General features: G+C 44.6%; 1 long non-coding RNA gene across 4 annotated transcripts in view; it reads left to right on the top strand.

Moving 5' to 3' along the window:
- Window positions 1–9545, top strand: part of LOC143784159 (uncharacterized) — a 148798-nt gene extending 139253 nt beyond the window's left edge. For all 4 annotated transcript variants that reach the window (XR_013217733.1, XR_013217728.1, XR_013217739.1 and 1 more), the window contains 2 exons: window positions 3969–4094; window positions 9296–9545. This is a non-coding gene — a long non-coding RNA (uncharacterized LOC143784159). The remainder of the gene's footprint in view (window positions 1–3968; window positions 4095–9295) is intronic.
- The last annotated feature ends 5928 nt before the right edge of the window (window positions 9546–15473 follow it).

Genomic DNA, 15473 nt, shown 5'->3' with positions numbered 1-15473 from the left:
TGGTATAGTCTCTAACTGGGTCGCTGTGACCAGTGGGGTACCGCAGGGGTCGGTATTGGGACCTGTTCTCTTCAACATATTCATTAATGATCTGGTAGAAGGTTTACACAGTAAAATATTGATATTTGCAGATGATACAAAACTATGTAAAGCAGTTAATACAAGAGAAGATAGTATTCTGCTACAGATGGATCTGGATAAGTTGGAAACTTGGTCTGAAAGGTGGCAGATGAGGCTTAACAATGATAAATGTAAGGTTATACACATGGGAAGAAGGAATCAATATCACCATTACACACTGAACGGGAAACCACTGGGTAAATCTGACAGGGAGAAGGACTTGGGGATCCTAGTTAATGATAAACTTACCTGGAGCAGCCAGTGCCAGGCAGCAGCTGCCAAGGCAAACAGGATCATGGGGTGCATTAAAAGAGGTCTGGATACACATGATGAGAGCATTATACCGCCTCTGTACAAATCCCTAGTTAGACCGCACATGGAGTACTGTGTCCAGTTTTGGGCACCGGTGTTCAGGAAGGATATAATGGAACTAGAGAGAGTACAAAGGAGGGCAACAAAGTTAATAAAGGGGATGGGAGAACTACAATACCCAGATAGATTAGCGAAATTAGGATTATTTAGTCTAGAAAAAAGACGACTGAGGGGCGATCTAATAACCATGTATAAGTATATAAGGGGACAATACAAATATCTCGCTGAGGATCTATTTATACCAAGGAAGGTGACGGGCACAAGGGGGCATTCTTTGCGTCTGCAGGAGAGAAGGTTTTTCCACCAACATAGAAGAGGATTCTTTACTGTTAGGGCAGTGAGAATCTGGAATTGCTTGCCTGAGGAGGTGGTGATGGCGAACTCAGTCGAGGGGTTCAAGAGAGGCCTGGATGTCTTCCTGGAGCAGAACAATATTGTATTATACAATTATTAGGTTCTGTAGAAGGACGTAGATCTGGGGATTTATTATGATGGAATATAGGCTGAACTGGATGGACAAATGTCTTTTTTCGGCCTTACTAACTATGTTATGTTACATAAGACTTGCCATCATTTCCTAAAATGCAAAAAGTGCTTTCATCACTAAATAGCACTTTTTCCCACTCCTCCTTCCTCCATTTTAAATATTTCAATGCCCACAGTTTTCTCCTTTGTCTTTGTATGGCTGTCATCAATGGCTTCTTTCGGGCCTTGCACCCTCTCAATCCTGCTTCCAAACATCTCTTCCTAACAGTTGATGTTGCTACCTCAATATTGCACTTTTCTTGCCATTCTCGCAGAAGCTGAGGAGAGGTGAGCTTTCGATTGGCAAGGGATGTTCTTATCAGTACTCTATCCTCCCTTTTAGTTGACTTTCTGGGCCGACCAGATCTGGGCCTGTCCTGGGTAATTCCAAGCTGCTTATGTTTCTGCAAAATTCTTACGACTATACTCTGATTACAGCCGACCTTCCTTGCGATCTGGGGGCCAGTATAACCCTCTTCATGTAGCACCACAACTCGCACACGATCCTCCGCTGACAAAAATCTGAAGGCTCCCATCATAAAACTCTACAGTATGATTCACTAGATAGACCAACAGATAAAACAAACAAACAAAGCAGCAGATGTGATGCAATGTAATGCAATGTGATTGGCTGCCATATCCAGGTTATGATTGGTCACAAGAACCTCATCTGTGATTGGCTAATTTTGGATCTGAAGCTGTACAATATTTAGTTGTGCTTTCAATTCCCATATTGTTGCAATAATATCAGGCAAAACTGCTTCAAAAGCTAAAAATATTACAGGGAGAGAATGCAAAATTGTATTCTGAACAAAACCATATATAATATGTCATATTTGCATCGAAGATATTCGACAGAAAACGTTTACAACTTGAAAAATCAATTTATCCTATACCTATGCAGGACTTTTGAACACCACTGTATATATAGCACAGCCCAGAGTACTATATACAGCACAGCCCAGAGTACTATATACAGCACTGCCCAGAGTACTAAATACAGCACAGCCCACAGAGCACTAAATACAGCACAGCCCACAGAGCAATATATACAGCACAGCCCACAGAGCAATATATACAGCACAGCCCACAGAGTACTATATATAGCACAGCCCAGAGTACTATATACAGCACAGCCCACAGAGTACTATATGCAGCACTGCCCACAGAGTACTAAATACAGCACAGCCCACAGAGCACTATATACAGCACAGCCCACAGAGTACTATATATAGCACAGCCCAGAGTACTATATACAGCACAGCCCACAGAGTACTATATGCAGCACTGCCCACAGAGTACTAAATACAGCACAGCCCACAGAGCACTATATACAGCACAGCCCACAGAGTACTATATATAGCACAGCCCAGAGTACTATATACAGCACAGCCCACAGAGTACTATATACAGCACTGCCCACAGAGTACTAAATACAGCACAGCCCACAGAGCAATATATACAGCACAGCCCACAGAGTACTATATATAGCACAGCCCAGAGTACTATATACAGCACAGCCCACAGAGTACTATATACAGCACTGCCCACAGAGTACTAAATACAGCACAACCCACAGAGCACTAAATACAGCACAGCCCACAGAGCAATATATACAGCACAGCCCACAGAGTACTATATATAGCACAGCCCACACAGTAGTATACAGCACAGAGCACAGCCCGTATCTCTTCTCTCCCCCCCCCCCCCCGAGAATGGCCCACTGTCCAGTAAAAAAAAACAAAAACACTCTCCTCACCTCTCCTCTTGCCAGCGTTGCTTCCTGGTTCCTGCTCCTGTCTCAGCAGCTGCAGTCTGCCCGGGACACAGCAGGTGCGCGATGATATGATGTCATCGCGCACCCGCAGTGTCAGAGGCAGAGCGGGGAATGATGGGAGAGGGAGCGTCTGTAGACGCTCTCTCCTCCATCATTGCATTCAACTGTACCGGCGTCTATACGCCGGTATAGTTGAATGTGACGGCAAGGGGGGGGAGTCGGCGGGGGCAGGGGAAGGCAGATCGAGCGGCCCACTACTGGCACCGGCCCTTCTGGCATTTGCCAGAAGGGCTCGATGGCCAGTCCGGCCCTGGCACTCGCGTGGTCCGAGTGCTGTGTGATTTTTTTTTCTCGCACCCATTGACTTCTATTGCGGGATGTGATCCGATTGCCGATAACAATCGCAGCATGTTGTGACTTTTTTCCAGTCCGATCGTGATCTAATCCGAGATGGAAAAAAAATGCAGCTGAACACACAATGATAGAATAACACTGGTCCGAATGCAATCCGATTTTTTTTATCAGATTGTATTCATCCGATTTCATCGCAAGTGGGAATGAGCCTTAATACATGTAGTTTGCAGTAATGTCAACAGATATAAGTTTACACAGGAAGATGTAAGATGTATGAGGCTGAGCAAGGGTTTCCTCAACAGCTGATTTGTTATTTAATTATTTATTATGCTTTGCTTATACTGTATAGTGCTATCATATTCCGTAGCATTTTACAGACATCATTGTTGTCCCCATGGGACCATCAGTTTGTCTCTTGAGTATGGAAGGAACCTGGGGAGAACCCACGCAAACACGGGGAGAACATGCAAACTCCTTACAGATGTTGTCCTCTGTGGGATTTGACCCCAGGACAACAGCGCTGTAAAGCAACAGTGCTAACCATTGAGCCACTATGCTGCTTATGTTCACATGGAGCAATGACTGCGGATCATCTTTCTTACAAATAGTGGTTCAGTCAATTATTGGTCAATGTAACAAGCCCATAAAACAGTAAAGGGAATATTTCCTCTCTATCCAGCCAACAAAATAATTATAATATCAAGATGCAACATATAGTGATATATATTTACAGTGGTTAGCAGCGATTAGACTCCCTGTGAGAATAGAATTGTGAATTTTGCAGTGACCTCTTAATAAGTTGGATTGCATTGATCTATAGGTGAAAAACATTGATCTGGATGGATAAGATGGATCGCTACAATGAATACTCCTTGCGGAAGCGGCAGCAGTTACAAATTACAGGTTTTCTGAAAAACAAAGAACACTGGGATCAGAAACAGAATAAGTGAGTGCAGCCATTGATCAATTAAAGAATGTCAACTGTCGCCAAATAAAAAATCATGATCCTTCCTTAAAGAGCTTACTTTCAGATGTACTGCCATCAGAAATGTTACCTCTAAACTTAAGATGTGCATCCTTGCTGTCTTAGGTTTGTTTTACCTCCTCACTAGTGTTGAGCATTCCGATACCGCAAGTATCGGGTATCGGCCGATATTTGCTGTATCGGAATTCCGATACCGAGATCCGATGCTTTTGTGGTATCGGGAATCGGAATCGGAAGTTCCCAGTGTATGGTTCCCAGGGTCTGAAGGAGAGAAAACTCTCCTTCAGGCCCTGGGATCCATATCCATGTAAAAAATAAAGAATTAAAATAAAAAATAGGGATATACTCACCCTCGGACGCGCCCTGGTAGTAACCGGCAGCCTTCTTTGCTTAAAATGAGCGCGTTCAGCACCTTCCATGACGTCACGGCTTCTGATTGGTCGCGTGCCGCTCATGTGACCGCCACGCGACCAATCACAAGCCGCGACGTCATCCCTCAGGTCCTAAATTCCCTTCTAGGAATTTAGGACCTGAGGGATGACGTCACGGCTTGTGATTGGTCGCGTGGCGGTCACATGAGCGGCACGCGACCAATCAGAAGCCGTGACGTCATGGAAGGTGCTGAACGCGCTCATTTTAAGCAAAGAAGGCTGCCGGTTCACAGCGGTAAGGTCCAGGCTGCGTCGGAGAGGTGAGTATATCAATATTTTTTATTTCAATTCTTTATTTTACACATTAATATGGATCCCAGGGCCTGAAGGAGAGTTTCCTCTCCTTCAGACCCTGGGAACCATCAGGGATACCTTCCGATACTTGAGTCCCATTCACTTGTATTGGTATCGGGTATCGGATCACATCCGATACTTTGCCGGTATCGGCCGATACTTTCCGATACCGATACTTTCAAGTATCGGACGGTATCGCTCAACACTACTCCTCACATTTAAACACTGAGTGAACAGCTTCAACTGCATCCCCTTCACTATTAATACTAGACTTCTTTAATTGGGAATCTGTCAGCAGGTTTTTGCTATTTAATCTGAGAGCAGCATAATATAGGTCATGAGAGTCTGATTCCACGAATGTGTCATTCACTAGGCTATGTGTTATAGTTTCAAAACAATCAATGTTTTATCAACAGGAAGATATCACTACCTGACTAGCTTTCATGTGCAGGCCAGTCCAGCTAACCAATATAACTCTACCTCCACCACTGATTGGCAGCTTGCTGACAATGTACACAGGAAGCTGCCAATCAGATGTGGGTGGAGTTATACACAGCTTAGCATTCTGACCACTGCCACATGTACAACCAATAAAACAAGGATTCTATTAAAACTACACCAAGCAGTCCAGTAAGTCATACATAGCTGGAATCAGGGTCTCTTACCCTTCTCCCAGATTATGTAGGAAAAACCTATTCCCTTTAAAGAATGATGAGGTTTCTGAACATTTACATTGAGCCAGTAGGCAAGTGTAGGGAATGCCTCCTACACTGCATCAGACAACAGCTTTTAAGTTTTTTTGGCTGATTAGAAGGATATTGGATGTGGCACAATAAAAGTAATGTGAACATTAGAGAACCAGGATCTCCCTTACTGTAAGCCCCACATCAACAGTAGCTAAACATAATATTACAGTCAATTTTATTAGTTTCATGTATGTTTTTACCTTCAATTGAACTTTAATTCCAATATATTTATGCAATGAAGGAGAGTATAGCGTTAACAAAAAACTGGGACCCCATTATTGTATGCGGCTATGGGCTAACTCATATAAGAAATCAGTATAACTATGATTGCAAAACATTATTCCTTGGTGATTTAGAGGAAAATGGGGAGAATAAATTATTTCTGTGTGGTTTGCCATGTTAAAAAAAGTAATACAAATTATAGATCACTTTACCATCAAATCCCAGTAGAATTTACAAGATTTATCAATATAGTTACAATACAAAACTGCATCGGAAAAACACAAAGTGGAAGAGATTAATAATTAGGGATGGCCGAACCCGAACTGTAAAGTTCTGGACCCGTAACGAACACATAGTGTTCGGTCACAAGGTCCCGAACACGAGTTTCCATGGGAACCCCGTGTTACAGTTCGGGTCTAGGGCATGTAAAAGAATATAATTAATAATAAACATTATAATTATACTTACCTGTCCAGCGACGCGTCCTCCCGTCCCACTGTCTCGCGGCCGCATCTGCTTGAGGGGCCACTCATTAACTTCCGGCGGTATTCACTGCACTCGGCAGTCTTCAGCTGTCGAGTGCAGTGAATACCGCCGGAAGTTAATGAGCGGGCCCGGAAGCAGACGCGGCCGGGAGACAGCGTGACGGGAGGACGCGTCGCTGGACAGGTAAGTATAATTATAATGTTTATTATTAATTTTATGCTTTTTTTTACAGTCCCCCTGCCCCATCCCATATCTGTAAAGACCAAGCTCAGGGTTCGGACGCAAGTTCACATCATCTCCAGCCCCGAACTCGAACTTTACAAAAAAAACTCAGATGAACCCGCCAATCCCATTCATCAGGGGGGTTCGCCCATCACTATTAATAACATCTACAAGTAATGATATGTCTATAGACTGTGGGGTAACTAGAGCCTGATGAGCCCTGGTGAAAGATTGACCAAGACACCCCCATCCTGATTATATATATGTCCTCTATCCTGGTATTTATGTCCCTCATCCTGGTATATACAGTGGATTGCAAAAGTAGTCAACTCCCTGGCTTTTTACCTATTTTCTTATATTGCAACCTGTGTTTAAATATCTTTGTCATCTGATTTGTGTGTGATGCATCACCAGTAAATAGTCTAACTTGTTCCATGTGAGACTAAAGGTACCGTCACATTTAGCGACGCTGCAGCGATCTAGATAAAGATGCCGATCGCTGCAGCATCGCTGTGTGGTCGCTGGAGAGCTGTCACACAGACAGCTCTCCAGCGACCAACGATGCCGAAGTCCCCGGGTAACCAGGGTAAACATCGGGTTACTAAGCGCAGGGCCGCGCTTAGTAACCCGATGTTTACCCTGGTTACCAGTGTAAATGTTAAAAAAAAAAACACTACATACTTACATTCCGGTGTCTGTCGGGTCCCCCGGCGTTCTGCTTCCTTGCACTGTAAGCGCCGGCCATAAAGCAGAGCGGTGACGTCACCGCTGTGCCCTGCTTTACGGCCAGCCGGCGCTGACACAGTGCAGGGAAGCAGAACGCCGGGGGACCCGACAGACACCGGAATGTAAGTAGTGTTTGTTTTTTTTAACATTTACACTGGTAACCAGGGTAAACATCGGGTTACTAAGCGCGGCCCTGCGCTTAGTAACCCGATGTTTACCCTGGTTACCAGTGAAGACATCGCTGAATCGGCGTCACACACGCCGACTCAGCGATGTCTGCGGGAGATCCAGCGACGAAATAAGGTGCTGGCCTTCTAGCTCCGACCAACGATGTCACAGCAGGATCCTGATCGCTGCTGCGTGTCAAACACAACGATATCGCTATCCAGGACGCTGCAACGTCACGGATCGCTAGCGATATCGTTGTTAAGTTGTTCAGTGTGAAGGTACCTTTAGATTACACACAGGTGGACTTCCTTTCACTAAGCATGTGACTTATGAAGGGAATTGCTTGCACCAAAATTTTTTAGGGGCTTCATTTCAAAAGGGGTAAATACATACAGTATATGTGTTATGCCCCAGGGTCCTAGTCATCACAGTGGCATTGCTTTCCCCTTGGGGAGAGTGATGTCATGCTTGGAAGCGTTGAAGGATGACTTTCACCAGGTGATCACTTACATACAACACGTTCATACTCCAGGCCAGAAGGGGGAGTTCTAAACCTGGTTTAGGGTGAACTCCCCTATAAATACATTCTGGTCTGGAAGGAAAGAGGGCAGTTCAGTTAGTGCCAGACAGCAGTCTGGGACAGACAGAGAAGAGAGCAGATAGACATAGAGTGTCAGAAGGTTTGAAGGGGCCATGTAGCCTGAGGTACTGCAGCTCCTGGAGAGAGAGAACTTAGAAAAAACGAACAACTTGTGGAAAGTGTGCAGGAGAGAAAAGGCACAGGAGAGTGATGCCAGCGGAGCAGAGCAATGAATAAGCTACCTCCCTGGCTGGTGCAGATTCCTGTAGCCGGAAGACCGTGGCCGTGCTGAACTCTAAGTGGCATAGCTGAAACCGGCAGGACAGCTGAACTTCAAGTTACCTGTCCGTCTTTACACCCAGGAGACACAGTAATACTTATAGGGCCCGGGTCGTGATAGAGACCCTATAAAAAGGCCTGCTTCACCTGTCATATGGGTTGTGTCCTATCCTTTATGGGAGACAGAGAGGAACTGTGAGGACCTTATCAGAAGCCATAGGCAGTAAGGGACTACAACATCACCGCGCTTTGAGGAAGGCTTTCATCTCCACTTGGTGAGGGGACTTTGGATTTGCTTCCAAACCAGCCGGACCCTGCCTATCCTGTGATCTGGTGCCCTGGACTGTGGTTGCCTGAATCTTCAGTAAACCAGGTAAAGAGACTGCAAACCTGTGTCCTCCGTTTCTTAACGCACCACTCACTATCTTCACCTACACACCGGGAGCCCACTTCACCTGTGGGAAGTTATACCATCTAGCTGCCATAACATCACCCCAGAGAACTCCTTTAAGCAGCACCTGTCCCTACTGACCGAATACCACAGGTGGCATCACAAACAAACTTTATTCACAAAACCCCTTTAAAGACATTCCCTTTAACATGGGTGCAAAGGGCCACGGACCTGGTCGCCACCATGACACGTCCCCTTAAGTACTGGACCCAGTACCGAGTGCCCCAAGGCCCTGGCGGGCATTCCATATGCACATGACAATTTTTAGTTATTTGATCCCATAAATTTAAGTTTGTGCTGACATTTTTCTCACTTCCGTTCACCAACTTAGACTATTTAGTGCTGATGCACACCACACAAATTGGATTACATAAATATTTAAACACAGGTTGAAATGTAACAAAATAAATAAAATGCCAAGGAGCACGAATACTTTCACAAGCCACTATGCATCCTCATTGCCATACAAATTTATAACACAGAACATTATAACATTTTCAGTTTACATTGTTCATCAGATAGTAAGAACGTTTCAAAATGTATCTTTTGCTCATTAGAACTGAGACCAAAGTGGAAAAAAAGCCAAAGCAGTGTCAAATCATCATGAGGCCTATCACTGAAGCTCCGGAAACAATTCACGTGACTGAAAGACATGTTCCTGTTAGATACAGCAGCTTACACATTGCACTTCAAGCTAGGAGAAAGAACTACAACCCTGAAAAACTTGGTGAAGAATGCAGATCTGGGGTTCTCCTTGTGGATTAATAAAACATAATTCAAATTGAATGCCTAGTAATGTAAATCTGAACATTTACTAAACACAAAGGAATGCTCTCTCAACTTATTTGCTTTTTTACTTAATGGGGATGAATAATATTTGCCAATACTTTCAAATCATCCATCACATTGATGGACTTCCATCAGAATTTCTCAAGAAGCTGCACCTCATATTTGAGGGAAACGTCATGCGAGCCACACCTATACAGGTGAGATAAACCAAAATTCTTATCAGTCAAAATGATTGTTGATTGTTGGAAGATACAAACTAAATGAAATGTCCATTGTGTAAATAGCCAGATTAATATATAGTTGTGCTCAAAAGTTTATATACCCGGCAGAATTTTTGCTTTCTTGGCTTTTTTTCAGAGAATATGAATGATAACACCAAAACTTTTTCTCCACTCATGGTTAGTGGTTGGGTAAAGCCATTTATTGTCAAACTACTGTGTTTTCTCTTTTTAAATCATAATGACAACCCAAAACATCCAAATGACCCTGATCAAAAGTTCACATACCCTGGTGATTTTGGTTTATTATAAGATGGCATAAACCATGGCAAGGTTTAACAAAATAAACATGACCTTTCTGGCATAATAGCAAAGCAAACAAAGTATAGCAAAGTACTTATGTTGGCGGGATTGGTACACAGAGGACACCACAAGTCTTTAGCTCCACCCACATAGAGCTACCATCTGGAGACCTTCCTCTCCAAACACAAAACACAGAGAAAAAAACAGTGGCTAAACATTTAACTCCCCTGGTGAATAGGCACACAAAACCCCCAAAATGGGCCAGACAATATTGTTGGAACCCTCAACTTAATATTTGGTTGAACACCCTTTGGAATAAATAATGAATCCACCGCTTTCTATAACCATTAATAAGATTATTCCAGCTTTCAGCTGGAATTTCGGACCACTCTTCTTTTGCAAACTGCTCCAGGTCTCTCGTATTTGTAGAGTGTCCACTCCAAATAGCAGTTTTAAGATCTCTCAATAGGTTTTCAATAGGATTTAGATCCGGACTGTTTGATGGCCACTTCAGACCTCTACAGCACTTTGTTTCCATCTATTTCTGGGTGCTTCTTGAAGTATGTTTATGATCATTGTCTTGCTGTAAGGCCCATAACCCAGGATGGAAACCCAGCTTTCTGACACTGGGCACTATATTACAACCCAAAATCTGTTAGTTCTCTTCAGATTTCATGATGCCTTACACAGTCAAGGCACCCAGTGCCAAAGGCAAAACAACCCCACAACATCGTTGAACCTCCACCATATTTGACTGTAGGTACTGTGTTCTTTTCTTTGTAGGCATCATTCCGTTTTCGGTAAACAGTAGAATGATGTGCTTTACCAAAAAGCTCTATCTTGTTCTCATCTGTCCACAAGATGCTTTCCCAGAAGAATTTTTTGCTTACTCACATACATTGTCGCAAACTGCAGTCTAACTTTTTATGTCTCTGTCTCTGCAGTGGGGTCCTCCTGCACGTTTCATTTAATTCAAAATGTTGATGGATAGGTCGTGCTGACACTGATGCACACTGAGCCTGCAGTGCAATTTGAATTTCTTTGGAACTTGATTGTGACTGCTTATCCACCACGTGGATTATCTTGCTTTGCAAACTTTCATTCATTTTTCTCTGCCGTCCATGTTGAGGGTTATAAACTTCTTGATTATGTTGCTCACCATTGGAAAAGGAACATCAAGATCTGTAGAGATGGACTTGTAACCTTGAGATTATTGATATTTTTCAATATACTGTAAACTTCTTGATTATGTTGCGCACTGTGGGCAAAGGAACATCAAAATCTCTACAGATGGACTTGTAACCTTCAGATTGTTGATATTTTTTCCATCAATTTTGGTTTTCAAGTCCTCAGACAGTTCTCTTCTCCTTTTTCTGTTCTCCCTGCTTAGTGTGGCACACACACATATCAAAGATTTAGTCAACTTCTCCCCTTTTTATCTGCTTTCACATGTGATTTTCATATTGCCCACTGTGACGCTTTAGGATGGAAAAAGTGGACCCTCTGGATGCAGCAATGAACCCCTCACGGACGAGCTAACCAGATGGACCACCCCCTATACAGGGAGAGTTAGGACAGGCCCTTGAGGGACTATTGCCACGGGAGCTGGGGGACCAAGATGGAAAAAAGGAGCACTAGGCTGACGAGAGAGAGAGAGGCTAGGGAAGTGGCGAGGACCCAACGGGTAACACAGGAGATACAAGGACACAGAGACTGACAGGAGTACCGCAGAGACACAGGAACTGACAGGAACACCGCATAAACACTAGAACTGGCAGGGTACTGCAGAGATGCAGAGGCTGGCAGGTACAGCGCAGGGACACAGGAACCGGCAGGGTACTGCGGAGAGGCAGAGACAGAAACCCAGAGTCAGAGAGCACAGGAATGCACAGAGACCGCGCGCAGCCTAGGGCACTAGAATGCACAAATGTCCATATGCACAGGAGAGAGGAAGAGGCAGGAATATGTAGCAGCGCTGCGCATTACCTCCAGGTGAGAGTCCTCCAGTATGATAGAGAGGACAGGGCAGGAAGCGCAGGAGGAAGACTAGAAGTGGCACGCGCAGAACTGAACCTGGTGTGCTCGCGCACCCGATGAGCAGCAGAGGCCGGGAGCGAGCGCTGCAGGAGAGACGCTGCAGCAGAGGAGCCGTGCTGGGACGCCGAGGACACGTAAGTATGACAGGGTGCAGCAGGCGAGAGCGGCAGCGGTGTGACAGTACCCCTGTCTTTATCCCCCCTTTTTTAAGCTAGAAAGAAACATGGCCAAAATTTGAGGAGCCTGAATGTTCTCCAGGGGCTCCCAGGACCTCTCCTCAGGACCGAAACCCTTCCAGTCAACCAAAAACAAAGTTCTTCCCCTAAGCTTTTTCTTAGCTAGGATGTACAAAGTCATCATCCGCGGAAACAGGCGAAGGGGAACAAAGGGTCGAAGCATGAAATTGATTAAAAACTACTGGCTTAAGAAGAGACACATGAAAAGAATTGGGAATAGGAAGAGAAACGGGTAACTTAAGCTTGTAAGACACATCATTAATGTGAGTCAAAACCTCAAAAGGACCAATATAGTGGAGACCCAGCTTATGCGAAGGGATTTTAAGGTGAATAAATTTTGAAGAAACCCAGACCTTATCCCCAGGATGGAATATGGGAGAATCAAGACGCCTTTTATCGGCATGTCTCTTCTTCCTAAGTTGAGCTAGTTCGAGGGCGGACTTGGTCTCCTGCCAAACCCTGGAGAACTCTCTAGACAGAAGATCAGCTGCTGGTACAGTAGAGACAGGAGGAACCAGTAGAGGAAGACCAGGATGTTGACCATAAACGATAAAAAATGGAGACTTGTTGGAAGCTTCACTGGGATGATTATTGTAGGAAAATTCGGCCCACGGTAGTAAATCAGACCAATCATTCTGATGGGCATTGGAAAAATGATGGAGATAGGTCACCAAAGTCTGGTTGGTGTGCTCCACTAAGCCGTGGATGGTAAGCTGAAGAATAGTCAAGCGAGATGTTCATAGACTTACAGAGCGATCTCCAGAATCGGGCAGTGAACTGGACTCCTCGGTCAGAAACAATATGTTGGGGTAGACCATGAGCACGAAAAATATGATGGACAAAAATCTTTGCCAATTCAGGAGCTGAAGGTAGACCAGGGAGAGCAATGAAATGAGCCATTTTAGAAAAGCGATCCATGACCACAAAAATAACAGTGCAACCAGAAGAACGAGGCAGGTCAGTAATGAAATCCATTGATAAATGTTGCCACGGAGAAGAAGGCACGGTAGAGGATGTAGAAGCCCAGAAGGTAAATGCCTAGGAATCTTATTCTTAGCACAGGAAGGACAAGAGGCAACAAAACTTCGGACATCCTTAGATAAAGTTCACCACCAGTAGTAGCGAGAAATCAAACAAAAAGTCTTTTTGAAACCAGCATGTCCAGCCAATTTGGAGGCATGACTCCAAAGTAGGACGCGTCTCCTGTTTCCCTCAGAAACAAAAGTCTTACCCGGAGGCAAGGAGGAGAGAAAGACTGGAGCTACCGTGATGACTCGGCTGGATCGATGATGTGCGTTGGCTCCTCCTCAATATCCACCGACTGGAACGACCTAGACAGAGCGTCGGCTTTGGAGTTTTTATGACCTGGCTGGAAGCAAAGCTCAAAGTCGAACCGGGCAAAGAATAAGGCCCACCTGGCCTGCCGAGAATTTAATCTATGCGCAGAATGAATGTATGCCAAATTCTTGTGATCTGTGTAAATTACAAAACGATGTAAGGCTCCCTCCAAGAGATACCGCCACTCTTCCAGTGCCAATCTGATGGCCAAAAGTTCCCTGTCTCAGATGGAATAATTCTTTTCAGAAGAAGAGAAGATCTTGGAGAAAAAAACCACAGGGCACAAGATGACCAGAAGAGGATCTTTGAGAGAGCACGGCTCCAGCTCCGATAGCAGAAGCATCAACTTCAAGGATGAAGGGTTTGTTGGCTACAGGACGATGAAGTATTGGAGCGGAGGCAAAAGCTTGCTTGAGGGATTGGAAAGCCTCTTCAGCCTCAATAGACCATGGGTGAGGGTTAGCACCCTTATGAATCATAGAAGAGATGGGAGCAGATAAAGAGGAAAAATGAGGAATAAATTGCCGATAATTTGCGAATCCCAGGAATCGTTGAATAGCTTTAACTCCAAGTGGACGCAGCCAGTTGAGCACAGCAGAAACTTTTCCCAGATCCATACGCAGACCAGTATCAGAAATGATGAAACCCAAGAAATGTAGAGATGACTGTTCAAAGACGCACTTTTCAAGTTTTGCGTATAGTCGATTCTCTCTCAGACGTAGAATTACTTGCCGAACATCTCTTCTATGGGAAAACAGATCTGGTGAGAACACAAGAATATCGTCCAAGTATACTACTACACAGGAGTAAAGTAGATCCCAAAAGACATCATTCACCAGTTCCTGGAAGACCGCGGGTGCATTACATAACTCGAAGGGCATAACCAAATATTCGTAATGGCTGTCTCTGGTGTTAAACGCAGTCTTCCACTCGTCTCCAGAACAGATACGGATCAAGTTATAGGCTCCTCTGAGATCCAACTTGGTAAAAATTCGTGCTCCTCGCAGACGATCAAAAAGTTCCGTAATGAGAGGGAGTGGATACTTGTTTTTAATCGTGAAACTATTGAGGCCCCGGTAATCAATGCATGGACGAAGAGAACCATCCTTCTTTTTAACAAAAAAAAAACAGCTCCAGCTGGAGAGGTAGACTTTTGGATGAAGCCTTTGGCTAGATTCTCTTGGACATATTCGGACATGGCTTGAGTCTTGGTAGGAGACAGAGGGTAAATACGACCTCTAGGAGGAGTAGAATCGGAGACTAGATCTATGGGGCAGTCATACGGACGATGTGGTGGTAGAATCTCCGCCTCCTTCTTGTTGAAAACATCCGAAAAGGAGCGATAGGCCAACAGAATGTTCTCAGATACTGGAGCAGGCCGAGAGGAACTTGCAGGCTTGACGGAAAGCAGGCACCTATTCAAACACGACTGTCCCCAACGTAAAGCGTCCCCCATACACCAGTCCAGAGTGGGCTTGTGATTTCTGATCCAGGGAAGCCCCAAAAGGAATGGATGAGACAGAGAAGGCAAGACATAAAAGCCAATTTCTCACGGTGTAGAGCTCCAATCTGAAATTCATCCTCCTCTGTGACCAGGTTGACGGTCTCCCGCAAAGGCCGACCATCGACAGAAGCTATTTGTCTAGGAGTTTCCAAGGGTCTAACAGGAATCCCAAGTTTAACAACCTCGAGTTGAATAAAATTTCCAGCCGCACCCGAATCAATATAGGCCTCCAAAGAAAAGCGACAAGAACCCAAATGCAAAATAACAGATAGAATCAAAGGTGGAGAGGAATCACAACTACCTAGGGAGG

This window comes from Ranitomeya variabilis, chromosome 1, assembly GCF_051348905.1.
Source record: "Ranitomeya variabilis isolate aRanVar5 chromosome 1, aRanVar5.hap1, whole genome shotgun sequence".
NCBI lineage: Eukaryota > Metazoa > Chordata > Amphibia > Anura > Dendrobatidae > Ranitomeya > Ranitomeya variabilis.
The sequence above is the reverse complement of the archived record's forward strand: the minus strand, read 5'-3'. Positions and strand labels throughout refer to the sequence as shown.